Below are 6,769 nucleotides of genomic sequence, written 5' to 3'. Positions count from 1 at the left end.
GAGCAGCTTAGTCCAGGCAGCCAGCAGCCTGAGACCAGAGGGTAGCCAATCAACGCGCTTCCCTTCTTCATCGAGCGAATCTCAGCGGGAGCCACGGTCGACGAGGTGGAGGCTTTGGAGGCCGTCCTCCCACCAGTTCGTTGGAGAGGCGTCGTACATCGATGGGAGAATCCAGCTGAGAATGTAAGCCGGTTACGTTGGTTTTCACCGATTCAGGCCTGGACTCCTGTCTCGCTGCCAAACTCCGCCTGACTCCGTAGAGCTGGTCAGCCTCCACTCAGTCCTCTTCATTTGGTTGGAGGTCACCATCGTTCATCCTACACACCTTTCCACCTGCCTCTTTGCCGTCTACTTGAAGCTCAGATAAATCCAGGCTAATTCATACCTGCTACTCAATATAGGCCTTAATTACTCTGCTGGAATTATCACTCTGTCTTAAGGGTTTTCTTCATTGTATTAAATCCTCTTTAATTTCCAAGAAGTCTTCCAACTCATTCATTCATGCAAGCCACTGATCCACAAGACCTCATTGATGAGCTTCAACCTGAGACTGATTGTTTCTCGTTGGACGAGACACCCATTCAATGAGACTCATTGTCAGTCCATTGAAATCTACTGGTGTTCCTGGTGAGTTGATTTAACAACATGAGCTGACAGAATCAACGTTCAGGTAGGAACCACCACATCCAGGGGTCTGGACCTTTGAGCAGGCAGAGCCATCAAAGTAGCAGACTAAGCTAGCAGACATTAGCATTGAGAAGAAACTGATACCTGAGCCTACTTTTGGGTCTGGACCTTTGAGCAGGCAGAGCCATCAAAGCAGCAGACTAAGCTAGCAGACGTTAGCATTGAGAAGAAACTGATACCTGAGCCTACTTTTGGGTCTGGTCAGGTGATGACACAATAATATGACATCATTGTCAGACTGACGCCTGCTCAACACTGACCAAACGCCGCCCTATTGCATTGTGAGAAATTTCTGCTTGGCTCGCGTACATCAAAACACACAAAGAAATTTCTCCAGAATCAGGATTGACAGTGGATACAATTGATTCCACACTGGTTTTTCATTCTGAGTCGGGTGCAGGTGTGGAATTTCAGACACAGTCTGTGCTTGTGTTGTTTATTCAGTGATTTTTCTTACAATTCCCAATCAAAGCCCCACATTGCTAATGAACTCAAAATGATGCTAACAGTAATGTAGTGATAGTTGCTAATAAACTAAGTGATGCTGACAGTAATGTAGTAAGTGTTTCGAACTCCCTCAAAATGATGCTGACAGTAATGTAGTAAGAGTTGCTAATAACCTCAAAATAATGCGACTGTGATGTGGGAAGAATTGCTAATGACCTTAAAATGATGCTTCAGTGATGTAGTAAGAATTGCTAATAAACTCAAAATGATGCTAACAGTAATGTAGTGATAGTTGCAGCTAAACTCAGTGATGCTTACAGTAATGTAGTAAGTGTTTCGAACTACCTCAAAGTGATGCTGACAGTCATGTAGTAAGAGTTGCTACGAACCTCAAAATAATGCGACAGTGATGTTGGAAGAATTGCTAATGATCTCAAAATGATGCGACAGTGATTTAGTAAGAATTGCTAACGAACTCAAAATGACGCTAACAGTAATGGAATGAAAGTTTCGAACAACCTCAAAGTGATGCTGACAGTGATGTCGTCAGAATTGAGAGTCGGGGTTTTCCAAGTTGATCTCCTCCCACGCATGAATTCTCTGGTATCCTTCCACTTACTGCGAAGACGAGCCGTGGATGTATTGTCCTGAGCCCAGGGCTTGTCAGATACCATGACCCTCAACTAAATGTGGCAGAAACCCTGCCCTCTTCATTTAGGGCTGGAAGGTGTGAGAGATACTGGGAGCTCATCGAGGCTACGTCCTCCGCGGTCTCCTCAGGCTGGCCAGCAAAAGAGGAGACCACCAACTGGACGGGACAGGCGGTCACCGTTGTTGTTGCCGCCGTCGTCGGCCTTTCTTTCTTTCTTTCGTTTTTTTCACACGATCACAGGGGAGAGCGCGGACGCAGTCCCCCACTGTCAGAAATTATGCAGTTGAGACTCCCACATTTGGGGAATTCACCAGGGTCAGCACAGCCCCAGTGCAATGGCTGAGCCTCACCCGGGGAGAACCACCTTGCTGATCATGGTATCTCCCCTGCCAGGTAAGTATGACTCGCTGAGCTTAGGAACAGACATGAGCTCCAGGGACACAGCCTTCTGACTGACAGGCAGGGAGGCCGACACAGCGCCTGATCTTTCCTACCTTGTGCCAATCTGCCGCGTGCGCAGCCCCCTTTGTTTCTCACAACGATGCCGGATGTCGGATATCCCAAGCCCGGGAAGCTCGACCGATGCCGTTTTCAAGGCTCACCTTCTCGCTGGGGGCACCAGCGTGGCCTCTAACCGCACGCATCGTGCCCCGCAGTAAAAAAAACAATCTCCGTCCGCTTTCACCCTTGGATGGAGCGTCGCGACCATGAGAGCTGTCAACGCAAGCGGCCCAATTCCGAAAGACTGAAGGCAGCAAGCTGGGGTTTCACATTTCAACATCAAGTTCACAACCCATCTCTGGGCAAAACAGGCACATTGAAGGTTCAGGTCTTTCAGAGTGCATTCCAAAGCCTTTTGGGAAAGGCTCCGAGAGCAGTGCCGTCAGCGGACCTCCATCCTTATCTGGAGTGCAAACGGAGCCACAACTTGACGCCCAGCGGCAGCGCGGGCGGAAATCCAGCCCCGGCCTCATGTGCAGCACTCGAGAGTTGGCCTGAAGAGCACGGGATTTGCTCCTGACAAAAGGGGAGGGGCCCGCACTGTTCCTGGAAGGCCATTGCGGCCGCAGGCTGAGGAAAAGCTGCAGTGCAGGAGAACCCTGGTCCGGCTTTGGGTGGAGCAGGTGAGCGAGTGCCTGGCGGAGGCTTGTTTTATTTCCGACGAGAAATGCGGGGCATTGCACCACTCCTGGAAACACTGCAATACCAGGTTGATGCGTGGAAAGGACGGAGCAAGCTCCCGTTCCATCTCCCTGTTCCAAAAAGCAATTTAATATATGGTTCCCGGATAGGGAACGTACCAGATATTAAACTGATAAGAACAGATACTACACTTGATCTTAGCCAAAAGGCCGAGAAGCGATGCCTGTCAGCCACCCGACGTGAGAGCCAGCACCCCCGGTACAGCCAATCCCGGCCGCGGCTGTGGGCAGGAACTGCAACATTTTGGGTGGCGACACAAAATGCAGTGCCATAAACACTACATCTTGCACACTGGTTGTCCCCACTGCTATCCAAAGCAAAGGCAATCGGTGCCTTCACCCCGCTATGCTTGTGGGGCGACTCAAAGTAAAACAAAGCGGTGTTCAAAGCCACAAGCCAGCGACTCATCCTGGAGTCGGGGTTTTCCAAGTTGATCTCCTCCCACGCATGAATTCTCTGGTATCATTCCACTTACTGCGAAGACGAGCCGTGGATGTATTGTCCTGAGCCCAGGGCTTGTCGGATACCATGACCCTCAACTAAATGTGGCAGAAACCCTGCCCTCTTCATTTAGGGCTGGAAGGTGTGAGAGATACTGGGAGCTCATCGAGGCTACGTCCTCCGCGGTCTCCTCAGGCTGGCCAGCACAAGAGGAGACCGCCAACTGGCCGGGACAGGCGGTCACCGTTGTTGTTGTTGCCGCCGTGGTCGGCCTTTCTTTCTTTCTTTCCTTTTTTCACACGATCACAGGGGAGAGCACGGACGCAGTCCCCCACTGTCAGAAATTATGCAGTTGAGATTCCCACATTTGGGGAATTCACCAGGGTATCCAAAGCCCGGGAAGCTCGGCCGATGCCGTTTTCAAGGCTCACCTTCTCGCTCGGTGAACCAGCGTGGCCTCGAACCGCATTAGAATTGCTAATGAACTCAAAATGATGCTAAAAGCAATGTTGTGAAAGTTTCGAATAACCTCAAAGTAATGCTGACAGTCATGTAGTAAGAGTTTCTTTGAACTTCAAAATAATGCGACAATGATGTCGGAAGAATTGCTAATAATCTCAAAATAATGCGACAGTGATGTCGGAAGAATTGCTAATAAACTCAAAATGATGCTGACGGTAATTTTGGAAAAGTTGAAACTAACCTCAAATTGATAATACAGTGATGTCGTAAGAATTGCTAATAAACTCAAAATGATGCTAACAGTAATGTAGTGATAGTTGCTAATAAACTCAGTGATGCTTACAGTAATGTAGTAAGTGTTGCTACTAACCTCAAAATAATGCAACAGTAATGTAGTAAGAATTGCTAATGAACTCAAAATGATGCTGACAGTAATCTAGTAAAAGTTGCTACGAACCTCAAAATATTGCAACAGTGATGTCGGAAGAATTGCTAATAAACTCAAAATGATGCTAACAGTGATGTAGTGATAGTTGTTAATAAACTCAGTGAAGCTTAAAGTAATGTAGTAAGTGTTTTTAACAACCTCAAAGTGATTCTGACAGTCATGTAGTAAGAGTTAAAAACGAACCTTAAAATAATGCTAACAGTAATTTAGTAAGAGCTGCTAATAACTTCAAAATAATGCGACAGTAATGTAGGAAGAATTGTTAATGAAATAAAAAATGATGCTAACATTAATGTAGTGATAGTTGCTTATAAACTAAAAGTGATGCTTAAAGTAATGTAGTAAGTGTTTTGAACAACCTCAAAATAATGCGACAGTGATGTCAGAAGAATTGGTAATAACCTCAAAATGATGCTGAAAGTGATGTGGTCAGAATTGCTAATGAACTCAAGATGATGCTAACAGTAATGTAGTGATAGTTGCTAATAAACTCATTGGTGCTTAAAGTAATGTAGTAAGAGTTTTTAACAACCTCAAAGTGATGCTGACAGTCATGTAGTAAGAGTTGCTACGAAACTCAAAATAATGCGACAGTGATGTAGTAAAAGTTGCTACGAACCTCAAAAAAATGCGACAGTGATGTCGGAAGAATTGATAATGATCTCAAAATTATGCGACAGTGATGTCGTAAGAATTGCAAATAAACTCAAAATGATACTAACAGTAATGTAGTGAAAGTTTCGAATAACCTCAAAGTGATGCTGACAGTCATGTGGTTAGAGCTGCGAGTAACCTAAAATTGATGATGACAGTGATGTCGTAAGAATTGCTATTGAACTCAAAACGATGCTAACAGTCACGTGGTGAGAGATGCTAATAAACTCAGTGATGCTGACAGTAATGTAGTAATAGTTGCTAATAACCTCAAAATGATGCGACAGTGATGTCGTAAGAATTTCTACTGAACTCAAAATGATGCGACAGTGATGTTGTAAGAATTGCTAATGAACTCAAAATGATGCGACAGTGATGTCAGAAGAATTGCAAATGAACTCAAAATGATGCTGACGGTCATGAAGTGAGAGTTGCTACTATCCTCAAAATGATGCTACAGTGGTGTAGGAAGAGTTGCTACGAACCTTAAAATAATGCGACAGTGATGTTCTAAGAATTTCAAATGAACTCAAAATGATGCTGACGGTAATCTAGTAAGAGTTGCTAAAAAACTCAAAATAATGCGACAGTGATGTCGTACGAATTCCAAATGAACTCAAAATGATGCTACCGTGATGTTCTAAGGATTGCTAATAAACTCAAAATGATGCTAACAGTAATGTAGTGATAGTTGCTAACAAACTCAAAGTGATGCTGACAGTAATGTAGTGAAAGTTTCGAATAACCTTAAAGTGATGCTGACAGTCTTGTAGTAATATTTGCTACGAACCTCAAAATGATGCTACAGTGATGTAATTAAAGTTACTAATGATCTCAAAATGTTGCTGAGAGTGATGTCGTAAGATTTGCTAATAACCTCAAAAAATGCTACAGTGATGTAGGAAGAGTTGCTAACGACCTCAAAAACAATGCTACAGGGATGTAGGAAGAGTTGCTAATAACCTCAAAATAATGCGACAGAGATGTCGTAAGAATTGCTAATGAAATCAAAATAATGCTAACAGTAATGCAGTGAAAGATTCGAATAACCTCAATGATAATAATGAACTCAAAATGATGCTGACAGTGATGTAATGAGAGTATCTACTAATTTCAAAAAGATGCGAAAGTGATGTCATGAGAGTTGCTTCTAACCTAATAAATGATGCGAAAGTGATGTGGTGAGAGTTGCTTAAAACCTTAAAATGATGCTGACAGTCATGTAGTGAGAGTTGCTACTATCCTCCAAATGATGCTACAGTGATGTAGTGAGAGTTGCTTAAAATCTCAAAATAATGCGACAGTGATGTGGTGAGATTTGCTTCTGTCACGACCCGGCTCAGAAATCGTGACATCGAAGGAGGGAGACGCAGACTAAACGTGACACACAACTAATAATTTATTATTAGTAAGGCAAAATCAACACAAGGCAAACCATAACGTACAGTGGAGTGTGGTTATCAGTCGTGTCAGTGGTGAGTGTGAGTGTGTGCATGAGTGTACAGGGGGTGTATGTGTGCGGTGTGATGGATGCAGAGAACTAAACAAGACATAACTCAAGAAACACAACCATCGCTCCGACGTGGGCCAGGAGGAGTGAGCGAGAGACAACCGGCCAGGTTGGTCGCCTGCTTTATAGCTGGGAGACGCCGGGCCCAGGTGCTCCCAATTAGTCAGCAGCTCCGCCCCATGAAGCTCGAACCTGAGAAGGGAAGGAAGTCAAAAATAATGCAACGCCCCCATGCCCGTGACCATGGGGACGTGACACTACGAAC

At 44.8% G+C, this 6,769-nt stretch overlaps 2 non-coding genes across 2 annotated transcripts; both read right to left on the bottom strand.

Annotated features, from left to right (window-relative positions):
- Window positions 1–2,023: 2,023 nt before the first annotated feature.
- LOC147272207 (U1 spliceosomal RNA) lies at window positions 2,024–2,187 on the bottom strand. The gene has a single exon (XR_015116707.1). It is a non-coding gene; the product is annotated as a U1 spliceosomal RNA (small nuclear RNA).
- Window positions 2,188–2,959: 772 nt separating this feature from the next.
- LOC147272206 (U2 spliceosomal RNA) lies at window positions 2,960–3,150 on the bottom strand. Its single transcript, XR_015117178.1, has one exon. It is a non-coding gene; the product is annotated as a U2 spliceosomal RNA (small nuclear RNA).
- Window positions 3,151–6,769: the final 3,619 nt, after the last annotated feature.

Source organism: Aulostomus chinensis, chromosome 1 (genome assembly GCF_037954235.1).
Source record: "Aulostomus chinensis isolate RoL2024-O1b breed Wild chromosome 1, RoL_Achi_v1.0, whole genome shotgun sequence".
Lineage (NCBI taxonomy): Eukaryota > Metazoa > Chordata > Actinopteri > Syngnathiformes > Aulostomidae > Aulostomus > Aulostomus chinensis.
Note: the sequence above shows the minus strand (reverse complement) of the source record. Positions and strands in the feature narration are given on the sequence as shown.